Genomic DNA, 23,316 nt, shown 5'->3' on the forward strand with positions numbered 1-23,316 from the left:
CCCAAATCAGACCCTCTTTCTGTCCATTTAACACAGAAGTTGCTGATAGTCCCTTGGTGTTTTTCTATGCCCTATCATCTGTCCTGGCCTGTTCACGGGACACTTACACTATTGATCTCTGCTCCTTCCCTTCCTTCCCCCTCCTTCCCTTTCCCCTCCCTTCTCTACCCAGTTGTTCCCTCTCTACTAGTTCTCCATATCTATATCTATATATCCATTCCTTTACCTGTAGCATGCATAATATATATTATAAATGCCCCAAATGTTTCCTCTAAGTTTGTCATTTGTCTTTTAACTTTGTACAATGGTTTTTTGTTTGCTTCCTTATTGTGTTTTTTTTGTGGGGGTTGGGAGGGCAAGCAAAGGTTTCTAAATAATAACATTTGTCAATCTTTTCTTTTACTGCATCTGGATTTTGAGTTAAAAATACCTTTCCCTTACTAACTACTTAAATACATACATACATACATACATACATACATACATATGTAAAAGGCCTGGCTGGCTGGCTCAGTCAGAAGAGCATGCAACTCTTGATCTCAGGATTGTGAGTTCAAGCTCCACATTTGGTGTAGAGGTTACAAAAAAAAATAAAAATAAAAAAAACCCTACCGAAAACAAAAACTTTTCCCCACCCTCTAGGTATCAAGGAATTCATATGTGCTTTCTTCCAGAATTATTTGCATCCAATTTTAGAATTTCCAAATGGCTGTTTTGTTCCCTTAGCAGCTTTTGACATTGTCGAACACTCCTTGCAATGCTATTCTGATTGGCCTGCAAGTCTCAACCATTTCCTGCTTTACCTCCCTCTACCTTAGCCAGTCTGACCCTGTTTCCTATGCAGGGTCCTGCTGCCCTACCTGGCCACCCAGGCCTGTGGTTCTCCCACTCACTGCCCCCCGCCCGCCCCTGCATACACCACCTAGGTGCTGAGTGGTCTCATTCCTGCCTGCAGCTTCCATTCAAACCAATCCATAGGTAAACCCACCCCTCTCTGCACCCCCCGCCCCCAGTTCCAACTTCTAAGTGAATCTAGATGACATTTTCACTTGGATATTTCAAAGGCATCTTAAAGTCAGCATGTTCAAAACTGGACTCAAGAAAGACCCATTTCATGTTACCCTCATCCCCAAATCTTATTTGTTTTCTTCCCATCTCACTAAATAATATCATCATCCATCAGGTGAAGAAACCCAAAAACCCAAGTGTCCTTCCTGCCACCTCTTCTCCCACATCCCAGATTCAAACAAGTACTAAGTCCTCTTGATGACTTCTCCTATTTCTCCTCACAACACACCTCATCCAGGCTATTCTCAACTCACAGCTGCATTCCTACCGTAGCCACCAAACTGGTCTCCCTGCTTCCTATTCTTCCTCATCCCTATATTCAGAGGGATCGATTTGAAATCAAGCCACTTCACTTGCCTCCTGTTGCTCTTAAAATAAGCCAAAGTTGTAATGTCTCCTCAAGACCTCCATGGTCTGGTATTTACTTATCTCTCCCATCCATCTCCCTATACCATGCTCCCTTTGCTAGGCTCCCGTTCCACCTCTTCTCCCCAGCCCAGCCCCTGCCACGCTGTTTTTAACAAAGACCAACACTCTCATTATATCTTCTCTGGGCCCCATGTATCTCCCCTCAGAAATGTTGTCATCACAGTTAGCATTTAATGTTTACATGGGAGATTTATTTTTACTATCCATGAGGACAAGACCACATCAATCATTTGTTTCAATTTTATCCCAACATCTACCTCTGGGGCTGACAATGGTAAACAGATGAATAAACTTAAGTCAACCTCTATTTCTTCCATGGTCCTTGTTTCAAACTTTTAAATAAATAAGATTTTGTTTTTCAAGAAGAGGGCTTTTTAAAATTTTATTTATTTATTCATGAAAGACACAGAGAGAGAGGCAGAGACATAGACAGAGGGAGAAGCAGGCTCCTCGCAGGGAGCCCGATGTGGGTCTCAATCCCAGGACCGGGATCACGCCCTGAGCCAAAGGCAGATACTCAACTGCTGAGCCACCCAGGCATCCCTCAAGAAGAGGTTTTTATGAAACATGGGTTGATGGCTTAGGGTGGAGTCTGATACTATGACCAGAATAGTGGGGATCAGGAAACCCTAGTTCTAATTCCAGTCTTATAAACTGCAGCAGTAAATGCAAAAGAGTTAAATATTGCATACCTCCCCAAAACATGTTGAATATGACTGCCTCGCTTCTATTTTCATTATGTCAGTTGCTTTCATATTCTTCTCTTCCACTGAATTATCAGGTTCTTGATGGAATACTCCATATCTTACTGATTTTTGTGTCTCCACAGTGTCCATCACTTCAAAGCACACAGAAAGTGATCAGTTGAATAAATGAATTAACTAATCTGTAATATACGATGGCATGATTTTTTTCTTTTTTTATTGTTTTATTTAAATTCAATTAATTAGGGACACCTGGGTGGCTCAGTGGTTGAGTGTCTGCCTTTGGCTCAGGGTGTGATCCCAGGTCCAGGAATCGAGTCCTACATGGGGCTCCCTGCAGGGAGTCTGCTTCTCCCTTTGCCTATGTCTCTGTCTCTCTCTCTGTGTCTCTCATGAATAGATAAATAAAATCTTTAAAAATAAATTAATTAATTTGGTTAATTAGCATATAGTAAGTATATCATTAGTTTCAGATGTAGATTTCAGTTATTCATCAGTTGCATACTACACACAATGTTCATTACATCACCTGCCCTCTTTATTGATGGCATGATTTTCAATAGCACAATGAAAATAATACAATACTAAAAATAGCCGAGGAAGAATTGAGGGTATTTCCACTTCAATTTAATCAGAAGTAAAATATAAACAGAAGTGTCCCAAATATGATAAGCCTTTGGCCAGAGATTTGAATAAGCAGGGCTGATGCCAGGTCAAACCATGACGTAGGTGTTCAAAAAGATCTTACAGGAAGCATAAACAGGAAGTTGAGGAATACATTGGCATCTGGAATTGACAGACTATCAATGTAGGTGAGGGTCTCCAAGAGAGTAGTAAATATAGAAGTTTAGAATTAGCTTCACTTATATAAAACAGAAAATTGACTTAAACATAATAGAATATTTTTCTTCATGTAAATGACTTCCGGTGGTAGCTGGTCCAGTGCTGATATATTGGCTCCATGATCATTGGTACCAGTATCCCTTCTACCTTGTTGCTTTGCCATTTAAATATGTGACTTCTCTCTCATAATCCAAAATAGTTGCTCAGGTTCAAGCCATTGTATATGCATTGCAGCCAGGAAGGAACAGGAAGAGAGAAAGATAGCGAGTTAAGGACCCTTGTTGGCACTCTTATTCCACTGGTCAGTATTTAGTCACGTGGCCACATCTACCTGCAAGAAAAGCTTGGAAATACAATCTTTTTTTTTTTTTTTTTTTTTAGATTTTATTTTTAAATAACCTCCATACCCAATGCAGGGCTCAAACTCAAAACCCTGAGATTAAGAGCCACATTACCGAATGAGCTAGCCAAGTCCCCAGAAATGTAGTCTTTGATGAGGAGAGCCATGTGCCCAGTTAAACCTAATAATCAGAAGAATTAAAAGAAGAGTTTGTGTTGTAGGGAATGAAGTTAGGAGGAAATCCATGGATTGAACCAGTATTTACATTTCTAGTTCCTACACACAGACTGCCAAGGCTACACGCCTTGCATAATAGTGGCCAGCTGAGTGATCAAGCCTCAGGTGGATCTGGCATCTGGGTGAATCCAGTGCTGGTGCCTGGTCAGCTCCCTCCTCCCCATAAGTAGAGGCTGTTCCAGAGCTTCCCCACTCTTCTATAGCCTCTCTGATCTCTGACAACCCAGAGGAAATGCATGCTGTCAAACATGTGACTCAGTTTCCCATCCCCAAATCTACAACCTATCTCTCTCATTCACCACAATTGCCTACCTTCTAGTTGTGTGTTTGTTTTCTTTCATTCTCTGTTTTGTGGCACCTTTTCTCCTTAGTAAGATAAATCTTGCCTCTCTGGAAACAAGCCCCAGTGGATATTATGGCTTTTCTTTCTATCTTCCCTGTCCCAACACTTTGTAAACATTTTCAAGCCTCCCCTATCTTGAAAGACAAAAGCAAGGTTCAGGCATCCTTTGCCTGTGTGTTTCCATCAAGCTACCTCCCCCTTCTCTATTTGCCTACATAGCCCAAACTCCCAGGATAAACAGTTTACTTCCCACCTGACACTCTTCAATTCATTGTAATCCTCTTGCAGCCTGACCTCTGGCCCCTACTGTCTCTTGAAACTGCTCTGGTCAAGATCTCTGATGACCTACTAATTGTCAAATCCAATGTTCTCTTTTCAGGTTTCATCTTTCCTAACACTTCCTTGGTCCATGGCACTGTTGATACTTTACTTCTTCTAGAAATTCCTCTTACAGCCTCTTATGAGCTATATGCCCATTTCTTTTCCATTTTTCTTTCAGTCTCTCACTGGTGCTCCTAAGATTGCCCCAAGGCTACCTCATCCCTTTTCAGCATTTCAAATATGTGCTCCGTATGAGCTTGATAACTCCCACATCTCTAACTCCAGCTTCAGATCAAAAAGTTCAGCTTCTGGGACATTTTCAAGGATATTGATTTGCTTACATTTCTGGGAGGAACATTTGGGCTGGACTCAGCTAGGCAGTTTAATTGATCTCAGTAGAGTTCAGTCATGCAGCTGCAGTCATCTTGTAATTCATCTTGGCCTCCATGGTCTAAAATGGGCTCACTCATGTATCTGGTGGTTGGTGCTGGCTCCTGTCTGGGGTACTTCAGTTCTCCCGTATCGAGCTCACCAGGCTTACATAACCACCTCATTGTCTCAGTGTTCCAACTCTGGCTGAAGGAGAGCAAGCCTCCGTGTGCAAGGGCTTTTTAGGGCTCTGCTTATATTACCCTTGCTAATGCCTCATTCGCCAAAGCAAGTCACACAGCAAAGCCCCAATGCAAAGGGTGGAAAAATAAATTCTACTTCTTGATAGTAGAAGTAGCAGTCTCACAGCAGAGGGTTATATATACAACAGTAGATGAAATTATTGCAGTAGACAATCTACCATAATGTTCTTCCCATTCCAAACTTGTTTCTTCCTGTGTCTTTCCCATCCTAAGAAATAGTGCCAGTGTTTCCCTATTAGCTCAAGCTGGAGCAAGTCTAGTTTACTCCTTCCTCCCTTGTGGATGCTATAGATTGGAGGGCTTAACACCAATTTCTAATCTATTTCTCCACCATGGAGATGCCAATGATAAACACTTTCTCACATTACTTTGTAACTATAAGTGGTCATATGATGTGGTTCTGGTCAATAAGTAGAAGTCTGTGAGTGATTTTACAAAAAATTTGCTTTTTTATTGAAAGGAACAGACCCTACGGGCCTGAGTAACTCTGTGGGTTAAGTGTCGGACTCTTGATCTCAGCTCAGGTCTTGATCTCAGGGTTGTGAGTTCAAGCCCCACATTGGACTTTATGCTGGGTGTGGAGCCTACTTAAAAAAGAACAAAAGTTAGAAAAAAAGAGAGAGAAAAGGAAGGAAGGAAGGAATAGATCCTCTCTTTCTTATTTTGTCCTTCCATCACTGAACACAAACAAGGCATCTGGAGCTGCAGTGGTTACCATGTGACCATGTGGGGACAAGTATTAAGAAAAGGCCAAGAGAATCAGAAACCAGCCTTGATATTGTTTAATCATGAAACAAAGGCAGCAGTTGCCTGCATCTAAGACTTCTTGCTATGGGGAAAAATAAATTTATCTCTGTTCAAGCCACTCTAAATTGGGATTACCCCGATGTTTATAGCAGCAATGACCACAATAGCCAAACTATGAAAAGAGCTATCCATCAACAGATGAATGAATAAAGACGATGTGAGTATGTATATATATATGTATACACACACACACACACACAATGGACAATGGAATTCTACTGAGCCATCAAAAAATGAAATCTTGCCATTTGCAATGATGTAGATGGAACTAGAGGATATTATGCTAAGTGAAATAAGTCAGAGAAAGACAATTATCACATGATCTCACTCGTATGTGGAATTTAAGAAACAAAACAGAGGATCATAAGGGAAGAGAGGGAAAAATAAAACAAGATGAAATCAGAGAGGGAAACAAGCCATAAGAGAATCTTAACCATAGGAAATAACCAAGGGTTGCTGGAGGGGAGGAGGGTGAGGGAAAGGGGTAACTGGGTGATGGACATTAAGGAGGGCACGTGATGTAATGAGCCCTGGGTGTTATATAAGACTGATGAATCACTGATATCTACCTCTGAAACTAGTAATACAGTATATGTTAATTAATTGAATTTAAATTTTAAAGAAGAATTTTAAAATAAATAAATACATAAATAAATAGGAATTTCATTTTTTTGGTTACTTCTGGTCAAAAGAATTCCTGGCACACCTTCATCCCCTAATCCAATCAGTCATCACATCCCGTACCCTCTTTCTTCTGAGGTTTTCCCACGTGTACTTCCTTCATTCTATCTCTGCTGCCTCTGCCTTCATTCACACCCCCGTGGAGCTACCTTGACAACCTTCAATCTGGTTTCCCGCTAATCTTTTCTCCAACAAAATCCTGCTTATTGTCCAACTTGGCTCACTCAGGGCCAAGAGATTTCCAATTTCCTGTCATGTGAAGTCTTACTTACTTAGAATAGCCCCGAGTGCTTTTCTCAATTTAGCCCCTACACATCTCTCCATGATTCAGCAGGTCGAGGGTGGGACCTGGGAATTTATATTAACAACCTCTCCTATGATGATGCTCCCAATAGTGGGTAAACCAGTTTTTGAGTAGCATTGGTACAGAGTTCTTTTCCTTCAGAGTATTTGTCTTCACTTGTAATGATAGATTCCTTAATTCAGCAGTTCTCAAACATTAGTGCGCGTCAAAGTCCCCTGGAGGGCCTGTTAAATAAAGCACAGAACACTGCCTTTTACCACCAGAGTTTCTGATTTATCAGGATTAGGGTAGGGCCTAAGAATTTGCATCTCTAATGAGTTCCCATTTAATGCCATTGATGCTGCCTCTCAGGGACCATACTCTGAGAACCAATGTCTTAGTACAGGGTTTATCAACTAAGGCTCTATTGACATCTTGGATCAGATAATTCTTTACCATGGAGAGGTCGTTCTGTGCATTAGCACAGATGTTCAGCAGCATCTCTGGCCTCTACTCAATAGATGCCCGGAGCAACTCCTCCAGTTGTGATAAAAAATGTTTCTAGAAATTCTCAGATGGCCCCTAGTTGGGAACCACTACCTTGGAGTGACAATTTGATCTCCATCCTTTTCCTTAATCTCTATGTTTCATAAAACCAGGAGTCTATTTGTTTATATTCCCAATGCGTAGTATAGCCACTCAACAGATATTTGTTCAATAAACGAATCTAATTCCAACAGAGCTTAAGGTCCTTTAATGCTTCCTTCTCCAATCCTTTTCTGGTATCTCTGAACAGCAAAGTAATGGTGATGTTTCCATTCTTTTATCTGCACTTTTATAGTACATCTGTGCCGTAGCAGTGACATTCTGGAAATAATATCTTAACCGAAAGAACAACTCAATAATGAGAATTTATGAATTTTGCCAGGAGGGTAGGAAGAGGATACTTTTGGTCAGGGTACTGCTGCTCCCCAGTAGCAGCATTATAGGGGCAGCTGCCTATGCCAACCACACATTCGAGTGGCCCAGTAGTAAACACAGGAGGCTGGGGATTCAGAACTCTGACAGGCAGTAAGGAGGAGCTGGGGAGCTTGACATGGTCTGTTCTTGCTCAAGCTTATTTGACTTTCTCTGACTTCCTCCTACTGCCACCTATCTCTACATCTGGGTGGCTTGGTGAGCTCGTGCTGCTCCAGCTAGGTCATTAGGGCATAAATTGTTCCATTCTGGGTTGCCTTAGACCACAAACACTTTCCTGTATGTGCCAACCAGGTCTTTAGGCCAGATTTATGAATGCCGGAGGGTAGTAGAAGAATTGTTTATTCACCTGTGGGGAAATTAGCAATCATTGTGCTTTCAAATCTTCAAGAAGGAAATTCTCACAGGGAATGTAGTGGAGCAGAACTTTCTGACTCACTGAGAGTGTGAGTGTAATTTTAAGATGATTTTCTGGGTTAATTGATTCTTTGATGGCATGTTATAGAAGTTATTTGAGAGGCAATGGAGAATTTATACCTAGATTGTACTTAATTTGGCATACTTCACAGAGCAAGAGCTGGGTGTAGGAGAACTTTAGGACAAGAGGGAGCCTGGAACAAGAAGCCATGTCTCTTCTCTGAGCCATTTTCCTCTTCTCTCTCCCTCTCTTTCTCTCTCTCTTTCTGTCTCCCATGCCTCTTTGTACCACCCCCCCTGCCCTGTCTTGCAGACTGGCTTTCTCTGCTTCTCTTACCCTTTGGTACACTTGAAAGGCTCCTGAGTTCATAAGTGAGAGCCGCAGCCTCCTGCAGACACTGACCAATATCCTCTCTATTCTAGTATAAGATTCCAGGGAAAGAGAATTTGATGGGTGCAGCTTGGGTCCAGCCAGCTGTGGGAAATATAAGCAAGATTGCCAGGGGTCCATCCTGAAGGAGGAGGTAGTTCCCAGATATCATGCTGTCTTAGATTGTATCTCCAAAAGCAGACTCTGAATCAAGGATTTGAGTACTACTCTATTTAGGAGGATATTGGAAGAACATATACTTCCACCTCACCCTTCTTACTCCCTTTGGCTACCTGCTGGAAATCTCTGCCAAAGTCTCAAGCCAGAAGGCAGGGAAGGCCAGAAAGTCTATTGAATTGGACCATGTTAAGCCAGCCTTCCAGGGCACAGAGCAGGGTGGAGAAGGCAACCAAGTTAAATCTGAAGAGGCAAATGGAGACAGGATTTGGATGATTCTCAAAAGAATTGTGTTATTTCTATACCCTAACACAGATATGAAAAAGTAAAAAATTCCATTCTTTAGTCATAAGTAATTGTAGCATGTAGCCATGTCTAATTTCATAGTATTACTCGTGAGATTTGAATAGTCTGTTGACACTTGACATTTCTCATTGTTTCATACAACCTAGGGTTGGAAGTGTCGATAATTTTCTGGACAAATTTCAAACATATTTTCATTTACATAAATATGAACCAGGCCTGTTGTAACAAACTTAATCAGTTCAAGTGTCAAATATAATGTTTATGTTATGCTCCACATGAGTAGTTATGTCCTAAGCAAGAAGAAAGTTAGTTGTTTTTAGAACAGTGATATCAGATTTTGTTCTCCACATCTTCATGTATAGCTTTCAGAAGTCACTGTCCAGGGCTTCATTTAAACTTCATTCGTATTGATTCAAACTCAATCCATACAGATTTATAGAAACATTTCTTTACCAAGCAGCTTTAACCAAAAGCCTCATGTCATTTCTGAAACAAGCAACCACAAGAAAAATAAGTTGTTTGTATTAATTTCCTACTACTTCTGTAACAAATTACAAAAAATTTAGTGGTTTAAAACAAACACATTTATTATCTTTAAGTTTTGGATGTCAGAAATCCAACATGGATCAACAGGATTGGATTCCTTCTGAAGGTTGTAGGGAAGAATAAGTTTCCTTGCTTTTTTTAGTTTCAAGAGTCTGCCTGCATTCCTTTGTGACCCCTTCCTACATCTTCAAAGCTGGCAGTTTAGCATCTTCAACTTTCTCTCTCTTTCTCTCTCTGTCTCCTTCTCTCTGTCTCCTTCTCTCTCTCTGTCCCTCTCTCTGTCTCTGTCTCTGTCTCTGTCCCTCTCTCTCTTTGACTTCTTAATCCATCATCACATCCCCCCAAAATCTGACCCTCCTGCCTCACTCTTCTAAGTACCCTTATAATTACATCAGTCCCACCCAGGTAATCCAGGATAATCTCTCCATTTCCAAATCTTTCACTTAATCACCTCTACAGAGTCCCTTTTGCCATGTAAGGTAACATACTCAGAGGTCTCATGGTTAAGGACATAGATATCTTTGAGGAACCATAATTCTGCCTACTACTGCTATTAGGATCATTCCCTTCGTACCACAATTTATAAATACCCCAATCTAATTAAGAAGGAGGATCTCTATCACTCTACACTTTTTTTTTTTTTTTTTAACTTTACACATTTTCAAGTGATGGTAAGAACCTCCTGGTGCTCAGGGGAGAATCTCAAGTATACAGCAGAAATTTATAATACAGAACTGCAATGGAGTGGAAAAGCATTCTCTCCCAGCAATTCACCAGAAGTATGTGCCTTTGGGGAGTTGAAGCTGAACTTGGGATAACACTGGGTGCCAGAGAAAGCAGAAGAAGAAAAATATGGAGGAGAAATTGGGGCAGAGAAACTTCTTTGGCCTAGATGCAGAGTGTCTGCTTTGAGACTTCGAAACACAAAATTTGGTTCTGGAAGGGAAGAAAGGATGTTAGGCATAAGCACCACATTAAACCCAAGGTTTCATTTATTAGCTTGTGGCTGATTCTTCAGAAAGATGTCTTGATTCATTGATACTTGACTTTACCAAGTTTGGCTTTTTTCCAGCTTCTCCCAGAGGGTGCTGTTGATCTGATGGAACATTTTCTCCCACTCACTCTAACCCTCTTTGTTTAGTTTTAGCATATTCTCAGATTTCAAGGAGGACTCGTTATTATCAAAGTTTGTATATTTACCAATTATTCCCATTTTCTCTATCTTGGTCTGTGTTATTTTTCCCCCTCAGTGGTCTACAGAAAAAAAAGATACTAAATAATTATTTTCAAGCTAAGAGAGATTCAAGGGTTAGAGATATTTTTGTCCTCCACACTACAATATAAGAAAAGTTAAAATATATTTTATGCCCAGCGTGGCACCTTGTATTTACCAAAGATGGCCACAACATTTCCCTTCCCTCTCTTCTTAACTGATACTCAGTATAACTGACATAGAAAGATGTAGCCTATAGTCCCTCCCCTTTAATCTGGGTGGGTTTATGACTATTGTGGAATTGACACTGTGTGACTTCCAAGGCTTGATCATAAATGATGGCACAGGTTCACTCACATTGTCTTGGGATGCTCACTCTTAGAACCCAGCCACCTTGCTGTGAGGAAGCTCAAACAGAGACATAGAGAGGCCAAATGTTGACATTCCAGCCAACAGCCTAGCTGAGTTCCCAGCCAACAGCCAGCAAGGACTGCCAGACGTGTGAATGAGCAGACCTTCAGATGATGTCAGCATCAAGTCTCAAGTCACTCCCTGCTATTTGAGATTTCCCAAATGAGGCCTCAGTTGTTGAGGAGCAGAGACAAGATGTCTTCACTGTGCCCTTTCTGAATTCCTGATAAAATAGTGGTTGTTTTATGCCAAGCTTGGCACAGCCTATGTCACACAAGAGTAACTGGAATATTTGGGTTGGTACAAATGTCAAAGGACACAGGCATTCTTGCCAGCAAACCCTATAACCTTAATAAGATGCCTGAACCTTACCATTTTTCCCTAGCTTGTTTCTGAAGAAAAACAAATGTGTCAACCGCATTAATCTAATCCAGAACTGGCCTTTTTTCTCCCTCCAATGCAATTCATCTTTTCCAAACTATTCATGTGGTCAGAACTCAGTGCTTTAGAGATTTCATGAGGCCTCATAGAAGGCAGAAACAAATTCCATTTAAAAGGATAGACCGCACCTTGTTCTTAAAATTAATTTTTATAAAATACGATCAATAAGGCAACAAAGCAGGGAGGAAACCCCTTTTCTTGAGAGGTGAAGGTGGCATGGTATTAAGGGAAGAAGGGCAGAATCAGATGACAAAGGGTGAGCATGAAGTTGCAAACGATGATATCCAATCAGGAAAAAAAAAATCCGATTTCTTAGTTATTTGTGGTTTCTTCATTCTTAGAATATTAGCAGTCCTAGATCTACTCACATGGAGCCTTTTTCAGATCTATTTTGATAGGCTCAGTCCCCCTCAAATATCTGCCCACCCTTCAGAAATTTCTGTAGACCCAGAGTTTAGAAAGTAATTGTTTCCTGATAAAGTGTTTTGTGAGATCAGCTATGAGGAGGAAGCTATTCATTATTTCACTCAGCAATTATTAGTGTTGGCTCTGTGGATAGGAGGGATAATAAGATGAAATGATGGTTAAGATGGGCATTTGGGTGGGGCATACACATATTTTCATGAACCTAAAAATAAAGCTCATGTAATTTAATTAAGTGCTCCAATGCCAACAACAAAGAGTTTGCTTATTCCTCTGTATCCTGTGTACTTTGATTCTTTCAAAGAATGGGAAGGAGAAAATTGGCTTATTTCATGCCTCTTGAATAATTACATCAGGTACTTATTCTTTACCATCAACTATTCTTTTGAATGTCACTGCTTTCTGTGGTGAATAGCTCAAGAACGCCAAGGCTGGCTGGCATGTGTGGATTGACAGATATAGACTGTGATTTTCATAACAGTTTGTTAACACTTGACTTCACTTAAAAACACAACTTATGAAAAAAAAAAAAAAAAACAAAACACAACTTATGGAAAGAGGAGGCTAAGAAAGCATGAATGATTGAAATCTTCTGACATTCTCTAAACCTCAGTATTGACATTGACCCACTCATTCCCTGAGCCTTGCACCGCAAATGCAATTTGCAAATAGTCTCATTGCTATGTGACTGCCCTCTTCTCCTTGAGCTGCTGCAGCTGCTGTAATTTAGCAAGAAAAAGGTGATGGCCTTTCTGATGATGACTAGGGATATGAATAATATCCTCATGACACACTGACATTTCTAAGAATGCCTCAGATTGTATCTCATTCGTTCTACCCCAAGAGGGGATCAGAACTTCAGAATTATTCATCCACTTAGTCCTTGTAACAATTATTAAGGGTCAATACTAGTACAACACCCCATTTTGATAGACAAAGAAACTGAGGCACATATAGGCTGAGTAACTTGCCCAAGGTCATCATGAGTGGGAAAGGCGGGATTTGAAGTCTGAATTCTGATTCCAGAGTCCATGCTCTTAGCCATTACACAGTGATGCTATTGAGAGTTTGTAACCCTCTTTATTTAAAAAGAAAAAACAAGGAGCACCTGGGTGGCTTAGTTGGTTAAGCATCTACCTTCAGTTCAGGTCATACTCCTGGGGTCCTGGAAGTGAGCCCTGAGTTGGGCTCCCTGCTCAGCTGGAGTACCTCTGTCCCTCTGCCTGCTTGTGCTTGCTTTCTCAAATAAATAAATAAAATATTTATATATATTATAAAAAGAACTACACAACAAAAATTCTAAGAGTCCGAATTGCTGATGCTTGATGCATAATCAATTAGTCTTTGTTCTAGGCTCACCTAATGTGCTAATCAATAGTCAGAAGCAATAATTCTAATCGTTTGTAGTTAATTTTGACCCAAAGAACACTAGGACATATTGTTTTGGAGAATCCGTTCTGGGAAAGGACATGTTTATGATTAGCAGACAGCAGGATCTGGTTTGCACAACATTTTCCAGTGACACAGTCTGTTTTCAGAAGCTGCCAAGGCTTCTGAAACAAAACCTGGGGCAATGTTCACACCAGAAATATGTAGAGGGCAGGAAATGGCTAACTTCTCACGAACATCTGAGGCAAACTGGGAGGGCTTAATTGATCAGTTATATCATTCCATCATATCTCTATTCACAAAATTACATAACACCATCTTTGTGATTGTACATTTATTGCTAAGGCCAAGTGGGAGGTTCAAGATAATTATAGGGTAAATTCAGTTCATGTATATTGTCAACATTAATTGCCTTGTCTATAGCACTTCCAGTGAAAATCTTTACCTTCACCTCACCCTCACCACCCTCCTCCCTCCTACACACACACACACACACACACACACACACACAAACAATGTCATAGATTCGGGGAAGAAAAGGCCTCAATGTTTTGCAATTTCTCCCATCAAGGGGTAGAGGGCTTGAGGGGAGGTGTGGGAGAGGGGTGCCTGCTGGCTGGCTCAGTCAGTAGAGCATGTAAATCTTGATCTCAGGATTATAAATTCAAGCACCATGCTGGGTGTAGAGATTACTTAAAAATAAATCTTTAAAAAGAGAGATAAAAAAAAAATTAAAAAAAAATAAAAAAAAAATAAAAAGAGAGATAGATGGAGGTTTTGTGTGACTCAAATCTGGACTTGGCTATGTAACTTGCTTTAGCCATTAAGGTGCTGGCAAATGGGATATAAACAGAGGCTTGAAAAATACATCACATTGGGGCTTAACTCATTGCTGGGGGCTCTTATGCTGTCATGTGAACAAGCCCAGGTTAGCCTGTTAGATGATGAGTGACATGTGGCCAGTTCATCCTGTCACTCCAGCTGATCTCAAACCAAGTGCCAGACGTGTGAGTGAACTGCCTCTCCCTACTCCCCCACTCCCAACTCAAACAGCCTCTCAACCACCAGATAATTAAGTAAGGCAATCCTAGACCATCCAGCCCTAGCTCAGCAGGCAAAATGCCAATTTGACTAGAAAAATGTGAGCAGCTAAAATGATTGCTGTTTGGAGGTGGCTTATAACAAAATTGACTGACACCCATCCTTACCTTCCCACATGGCTATGTGGGAACCTGCTTTTTCTTTCATGGTTCTCCCTTCCTCCCTCCCTTTCTTCATCAAGCCACCATTGATTGGCTTAGAAATGGTGATGGACCTAAGTTTGGCCAAATGGATTTCATCCCTGAGATTTTTCAAACAACACATATGAAAAAAGTAGTCTCTTTCCAAGAGTGTCATTTGTAAGATGTGAAACTGGGGATTTGTTCATAACTCTGTTTCCTACTAGGTAGACAATGCTAGTCCACAGTAGATAGGAATAAAACCAACAGAAAGAAGTAGAAATGAGGGATGGTGAGAAAATTCCTTGGTGGCATTTCCATACTTAAACATCATTCCTGGGGCACCTAGGTGGCTCAGTGGTTGAGTGTCTGCCTTTGGCTCAGGTCATGATCCCGGGGTCCTGAGATCAAGTCCCACATTGGGCTCTCCACAGGGAGCCTGCTTCTCCCTCTGCCTATGTCTCTGCCTTTCTGTGTCTCTCATGAATAAATAAAATCTTTAAAAAGATATAAATAAAAAAATAAATATCATTCCCAATACTCCTGCAGTTGGATAAGTTAACTCTTTCTTGAGTTTCTTTTTTTTCTTTTTTTTTTTTAAGGATGAAGTGATAGTTTGTTTTTTAAAGATTTTATTTGTTTATTCATGACAGACACAGAAAGAGGCAGAGACATAGGCAGAGGGAGAAGCAAGCTCCCTGCAAGGAGCCTGACATGGGACTTGATCCTGGACCTTGGGATCAGGCCCTGAGCCAAAGGCAGATGCTCAACCGCTGAACCACCCAGGTGTCCCATGTCTTGGTTATCTACTGCTATATAACAAGACACCCCCAAATTAGCAGCTGAAAACAATCATGATTTTATCACCACTCATGGATCTGTTGATTGACTGGGATCAACTGGGTGGTTCTTCTGCTGGTTTCATTTGAGGACTTTCATGTGGCTATAGTCAGATGGTGGTTGGGGCAGAGTCATCTGAAGGCTAAAGTCTCCGTTAGTTGGAACATCCAAAATGGCTTCTAACTTACACAACTGGCATCTCAGGCATCTCTACTTGGCCTTTATCTCCACACTATCCACAGCTTGGCCACAGGTTTTCTCTTTCCAGCAGGATAGCTAGACTAGTTACATGGTGGCTCGGGGCTGCCCAAGCATGTTCTCAGATTAAATTTCTTGTGACCCAGGCTTGGAAGCCACACAGCATCACTTCCACTGCACTCCATTGGTCAAGCCAGGCACAAAGTCATTCTGGTTTCCAGGAGAGGAAATTAGATTCTCACTTCTTGGTGATGAGAGAAAAGAGGTGTGACTCTTGATCAGTAGAGCATGCAACTCTTGATCTCCGGATTGTAAGTTTGAGTCCCACACTGGATGTAGAGATTGCTTAAAAATAAAAAAAGAGTGGCAAAGAAATTGCAGCCATTTCAACCTACCACAATAACTTTTGGATTTGAACAGATGTTATTTAAATTTCAGCTTCAAGGTGTGTGGTATTTGGAGATTCAAGGTATAAGAAAAACTTTTTAAAAAGTTAAAGGTCAATAAAAATAATTGCCCCTACAGCCTGGTATTTCTATGTCTATGGTTTTTATTCTAAAACTGGCACCTGCTTGAAGGTCATTCAGATTTTCTATTAAATATAACTTTCCCCAAAAGTGAGTCATTTGTATAACTGTATTTCCCATTTCAGGTAGAATGGGAGGGATTTGTTTCTACTCTCTGAGGTCTGGAGTTTAATGTTGGCCTCCCTCACTAGACTACGAAGTTTGAGAAAGCAAGGGCCACATCCACTGGTACACAGTGTCTGCCTACCCCAGGAGGAGAGGCATGATGTCTACCGTATGATGAATATCTCCTCAAATATTTCTTGAATGGATGAATGCAGTGATTCTTACCCAAAGGTGATTTTGCCCCAAGAGGACAACTGGAAAGGTCTGGAGACACTTTTGGTTGTTACAACTGGATAGAGTATTGCTACTAGCACCTTGAGGGTAGAGGCCAAAGGTACTGCTAAGCATCCTACAATGCACGTGATAGCCCCCTACACATCCCCTTCTTCCCCTGGGAGAAGGGAGATGGAAAGGGGTGTTCAGAGCCAGGACTGGAAGCCCATGCTTAGCCCTTACCAGCCACCTCTCCTCCAACGGTCCTCACTGTCCTCCTTCTGTTCCAGCCTAGGAGTGTTGCCCTCAATTGGATGTACAGAACGATGTACAGGGTATCTTACATTTGTCCCTCTGATTCCAACCAATCTCTACCTTTCTCTTCTCTGTCCTGTGCCCTAGAAGGCTGCTAGAAGTCTTTGTGGACTGCTTCAATGGGTCCCTTCCTCTGGCTTCCCTTTGGATTCAGCCAAGCAGAGTAATGACAGAGGGAGAGTAAGATTGGAGAACTTACTGTCCTGAAGTCCTCCACACTGATGGCTGTGGATTGGCTGAATTTTTCTGCTGAAAGCCAGAGCTTCTCCCAAGAGGCTCCCATTCTCTTTAACTATAGCTGTGACTGCCTATTACCCTTTAGGCCTAGGTGTGGCTCCCCACTCTGGCTAGACTCATTGCACCACATCTTGCATTTTGGTTTCCCTTAACCATCCACATTTGTAAACAGTCTATGAAACTCTTCTCAATTACCCCATTTATATGTGACATCAGTTTCCTTCTGGGAAATACACTGGGAGTTTCAACACAGCCATTTCAGGGAAGACTCACTATCTATAAAGACATGTGCCTGGTCTCACTCCTTGGTTCTGATCATCTTGGATACCAACAGCCATGCTAACCAAGCTGAGTAAACCCTGCTCCTTTGGATAATGAATAGTCTGGGTATTATTTCATCTTGGGTTGAATCCTATAGCCCATCCTCCTCCCTTTCCTTACTACCCACTCTTGCATCTCAATACTCCATGTCCCAGGTTTAACCAAACGAAGTCTTTCCCTTTACCCAAGTATGTCATGCTATTGAGGCTGACAAGTACCAGGGACCAGTTCCCTGCGAAATTGTGGCATATTGACCCATACATTTCTGAGTCAGCTTTGCCCAGCTCTGAACTCTGGGCACCTGCCTGCTGACATGAAATGTGCTGCAGCTTTGCCAGGAATGACTCTCTATCCAGCCCCTTGACTCCGCCTCTGTCTGTGGCATATATATGATTTAATATCTGTTTTACTTACTTTCTAACTTGTTGTTCTTAAAGACCCCCAACATTATCAGTTGCTTTCTCTGGTATCTTAATAATTTATCTAAGAAAGGAAAGAAGAAAAGAACTAATTTCTACAGCTATGTGTCATACCTTGCTTTAGCAATTACTATTGCTACATAAAAAATATCTCCAATTTTAGCAGTTCAAAACAACCATTTTATTCTGTTTGCAGGTACCATGGGTCAGGATTTCAGGTAGAATGGGAGGGATTTGTTTCTACTCTCTGAGGTCTGGAGTCTCAACCGGGAAGATTGAAGGCTAGTGTGACTGGATAGCTGGGTCTGGAATCATCCGGAGTTCTATTCACTCACCTGCCTGACTTCTGGGCCAGGCTGACTCAAAAGACTGGGATTGCCAACCAGAGGGCTTGTGTGTGGCCTAGTTATGTGCTGCCCATGGCAGCCTTTCATTGTCAGAATTCTTTCATGGTAGCCCAAGACTCTAAGAGTAGTTTTACCAATTAACAAGGCAGAAACTGCATAGTCTTTTATGAACCAACTTCAGAAGTCAAACAGTATCATTACTTTTGTGTGCCATTGGTTGAAGCTGCCACAACCCTCCCACTCCCCTATTCACAGGGAAAGTAACTGGACTGAACCTCTTTATGAGGTAGTGGTGAGGTCCCACTGTAGAGAAATAAGTAAGACAGGAGGTATTATTCAACCATCTTTGAAAAGTGCTGTTTGCCCAAAGAACCATAAGACTGATTGCTTCTTTTAATCCAGCAACTCTAAAAGACAAGTGGTGGTTCTCTCATTTTACAAATGAGAAAACAGAGGCAAAGAGGGTGAGGAACTAGCCCAAAGAGAAAGGAGACAAGAATCAAGGCTGATTATTGAATTTTAAAGCCCACCTTAAAGAATAGACCATAATTATGTTTGTATATACATAAATATATAAAAAGTATATATTATACATTTATAAATAATACACAAATGTGAATATATATATAATATATATAAAATGTATGAATGTGTGTTTAAATTAGGATGTCTCCTGTAAACCAGAAGCACTTATATAATACTGAAATCATGTGTAGGCCTTTCCCCAGCTTAAATATAGTCTTAAAGACCTAGATTTCCATGTTTCCTTTGGCTTCCTCTTCATGTACCTATTAGCAATCTGTTTCTTTTCTTTGGAAATATGTCTGTTCAGATCCTCTGTCCATTCATTAGCTGCATTGTTTGTTTGTTTTTTATTGAGCTATATGAGTTCTTTATATATTTTGGATATTAACCCCCTTATCAGATATATGATTTGCAAATATTTTCTCCCAGTGCCTTTTCATTTTGTTGATGATTTCTTTTTTGCTGCACAGAAGGTCTTAAATTTCTGTGCAGCTTCTTTATGACTGAAGGACAGAAATATCTAAATGGCAAGGTTGATCAGTGGGTAGAACCCATAGCAGATCTAACCAAAAAGCAATACTGAATTGCCTCTCATCTCAGGGGCCAGGCTCATAGACACCGAGAGAATTTTTCTAAGGTGACAATATAAACATAGACAATTATCCATGATTATAAGAGGTGAGAAGGACCTGCGAAATTGAAACATGGAGGGAACATATAAAGAAACAAATTTTTAAGGAGTCCTTGTGGAGCAACTGGCACAGGAGAAAGAATTCTCTCCCTGAGCAAGAGATCAGATAAATGGTGAGGGATTTGGGGAGCTGCACTCATTTCCCATAGAAATTTGAATTTCTGATAATGTTAAAATAATTTAAAAATTATGTGGAAAATCATATTTCCTTAAACGGCATATCCTATTTGGATTACTTATATTTCTTTTCCTTGATATGAGAGATGAAAGGAATAAAATTATGAAGATTTGCCTTTGTAATCAATTTTGTATTGCTTTTAGTAGGCTACTTAATATACAGTCAGTATATACGCAACAACATGGATGAGCCTTACAAGCACCATATTGAGTAAAAGAAGCCAGATGCAAAATGGTGACATGCCGAGTTATTTCATTTATATAAAATTGAAGAATAGGGACGCCTAGTGGCTCAGCAGTTGAGCATCTGCCATTGGCTCAGGTCATGATCCTGGGGTCCTGGGATAGAGTTCCATATCGGGCTCCCCACAGGAAGCCTGCTTCTCCCTCTGCCTATGTCCCTGCCTTTCTCTGTGTGTCTCTCATGAATAAATTTTTAAAATCTTAAAAAAAAAAAAAGTTAAGGGACTCCTGGGTGGCTCAGTGGTTGAGTGTCTGCCTTTGGCTCAGGGTGTGATCCTGGAGACCCGGGATGGAGTTCCACATGGGGCTCCCTGCATGGAGCCTGCTTCTGCCTTTGCCTGTGTCTCTGCCTCTCTCTCTCTCTCTGTCTCTCTCTCTCTCTCATGAATAAATAAATAAAATATTAAAAAAAAAAAGACTTAATGTTCGATGCTTTCACTTCTACTTGTAATAGCACCCCAACCCATGTTAAGGGTTAACTAACCTCAAGCGTACACACTCCCTGTTGCTGACCTAAGTCCTTTGATCGGTAGCAGGACTAACTTACTCTGAGATTTGCAGACCACCGACCTTGAGGAGCAAAGGCCCAGATTTCCCAGAAGGTAAGGCCTGACCACATTCCAACAAGGCTGCCCCGGATGCCACCAAGTCTGTGCAGGGTCATGTCAACATCGGACTAATTGCCCAAACACCTCCTCCTGCACGCAGCCCCCCTCCTTCCTCATGCCTTCCCCTTTAAAGCCCTCTGGCTCCCCCTGGATGGGAAAGATGGTCTTTGAGACATTAGTCCACCACCTTCCCAGGGTGCTGGCTTCATGAATAAAGCAATCTTTCCTTTCCTACCATGACTTGTCTCTCAAGTATTGGTCATGAGTGGCAAGCACCTGACCCTGAGTTTGGAACCGGTTCTCTGTCTGGTGAGAAGACAGTCTTGAATGTTGGTCATTTATTTAGGAGGTGACTCCAGGAAGCTCAGTGAAAAAAGGGAGAGAGAAAAGCTGTGAAAGAGTAAATTAATATGTAAATCATAACTTTGGGCAAAACTGGATTCAATTCCACTGGGGGTGGACCTTTGACTGAGGAACACTGCCGCATTGACTATCCTCGTACATAGGTCATTTTGCAAGTATTAAAGAATAAAGTAGGGATGAATTTGCACAATCAAATTTGAACACCCCTCTGCTCAGAAACTGTAGAACGTGCCTCAAAAAAAGGCACTGTGAGGGAGCTCGGGGTTTTATGCACTGTTAGAAACCAAACATCCATATCCTCCTAAATTCACATGTTGAAGCCCTAACCCCGAGTGTGGCTATGTATGGGTATGGGGCCCTTGTGGAAGTGATTAAGGTGAGATGAAGTCATAAAGGCAGGGCCCTGCTCTAATGGGATTAGTGTCCTTCTGAGAGGCGACCCCAGAGTGTGCCTATCTGCTCTCTCTCTATCTCTCTTGCCTTCTCTCTCTCCCTCTGTGTATACTTGCTGAGGAAAGGCCATGTGAAGACATAGTCACAATGCAGCCATCTGCAAGTCAGAAAGAGAGCCCTCACCAGAAACTAAATTGATCTTGAACTTGATCTTGAACCTCCAGTGTTCAGAACTGTGAGGTAATTGATTTATTTTTTGAATTTTTGTTTTGTTTTGTTTTTAAATAGATGTGCCTGTCTCTAAAGTTTCTGTTTTTTTAAGCCACACCGTCTGTGGTATTTTGTTATGACAGCCCAAGAAAACTGAGGCAGGCACTATCTTTCATTCCCAGTGAGTAAAGGTTGCTCTTGAGGGCATCGTAGGTGGCTTGAGGTGGGAAGTTTTGTTAGTATGTGCAGAACTTTCCACCCTGGCTGCCAGAGAACTCAGAAGTTAGCCAAGGGAATATGGAAAGGCCACGTAGAATCTGCTCTACCATTGTTTCTGACCTTTGACCGAGGAACACTGCCACATTGACTATCATCGTACATAGGTCATTTTGCAAATATTAAAGAATAAAGTAGGGATGAATTTGCACAATCAAATGGCATGAGCATTGTAAATTGTGATTGATATGACCAAATTATTCTCCCAAAAGATTATATCAATTTATATTCCGCCTGCAATGTCTGCTTCTGTACCACCTTTCTGACACATCTTATCAGACATTTTGATCTTGCCAGCGTCGTAGGTAGAACACAGTGTCTTGTTGTGATTTTCATTTATAAACTTCTTTGGAATCAGTGTCATAGACTGTGAGACAAAGGCAGGGAAGGAAGTTTTCCTGCTTCTTTGGCAACCTTGGCTCATATATCAATTCTTCACAAAGGGCATGGATACGCCTCAAAGGTTGTATCTTTGGCTGGGTTGGAACAGGAAGGAAATCTCCATAGGTATAATCTGGTCCAGGTATCACTTGATCTTGGCGGTAGCCATGGTAACAATGGCAACAGCACCAAAGGCAGCAGAAGTAGTTTCAAAGCATCAAAGGCCTTGATGCAGATTAAAGCCCAGGAAATCACAGTGAGTTGAGGGTGGGGTTGAGGGGTAATAGTACATACTGCCCTGTAGCTATGTTTGTGAGCTGGCCTAAGTTACTCCTGCCCACTGTCAGAGACAGAGAAAAGCCATATGTGCTGTTACCGTGTTCCTATATTTTTATCTCTGCACCGAGTCCGTAGTTATTTTGCCAGTCTTCATCAAAGATATTACCTTCTTCTAGAAGAAAGAAGGACCATAACATTCAAGCAGTTGAAAAACATTATTTATTGTCACCTCCACTCTTCCTATTGACTAATCAGGAAAGGGATGGCCTGTGGAATGAAGAAATCACAAAGCAGGTAATGGGGGATTTAGCAGTAGGAAAATATGGGAGAAACAGGACCTATAGATAGAGAGTTGTATATAAATAAGAGCTGTACAGTGAGAATTCTCTTATAGAAATGTAAGTTCCAGGGTGCCGGGGTGGTTCAGTTGGTTATGCATCTGCCTTTGCTCAGGTCATGATCCCAGGGTCCTGGAATTGAGCCCTACCTACCTCAGGCTCCCTGCTCATTGGGGAGTCTGCTTCTCCCTCTCCCTGTGCCACTGCCTCTGCTTGTGTTCTCTCTATATATCAAATAAATAAATAAAATCTTTAAAAAAATTTTTTTAAAGAAATTTAAGTTCCAAAAATCTCACATTGGTAAAGATCTGTGCTAAAAAATTATTTGACTTCACTTCTGGTAGGGGTAGCCAGATAATACAAGCTAAGTCTTGTATACAATTTAAAAGCAGGTTGAGGATCCCTGGGTGGCTCAGAGGTTTGGTGTGTGCCTTCAGCCCAGGGCATGGTCCTGGAGTCCCGGGATCAAGTCCCACATCGGGCTCTCTGCATGGAGCCTGCTTCTCCCTCTGCCTGTGTCTCTGACTCACTCTTTCTCTTTCTGTGTCTCTCATGAATAAATAAATAAAATCTTTAAAAAATAATAAAAAAATAAAAGCAGGTTGATACATAAATATATATCTAAATGATTGATGAGTTGATAACAGAATAAAGAATTACTGAGCCAAAATCTAGGATAAGGCAATAATCCAGAAAAGGAGCATGGTGCTCAGAACTGTTTTTGCCCTAAG

Source organism: Canis lupus, chromosome 24, assembly GCF_011100685.1.
Source record: "Canis lupus familiaris isolate Mischka breed German Shepherd chromosome 24, alternate assembly UU_Cfam_GSD_1.0, whole genome shotgun sequence".
NCBI classification, from domain to species: Eukaryota; Metazoa; Chordata; class Mammalia; order Carnivora; family Canidae; genus Canis; species Canis lupus.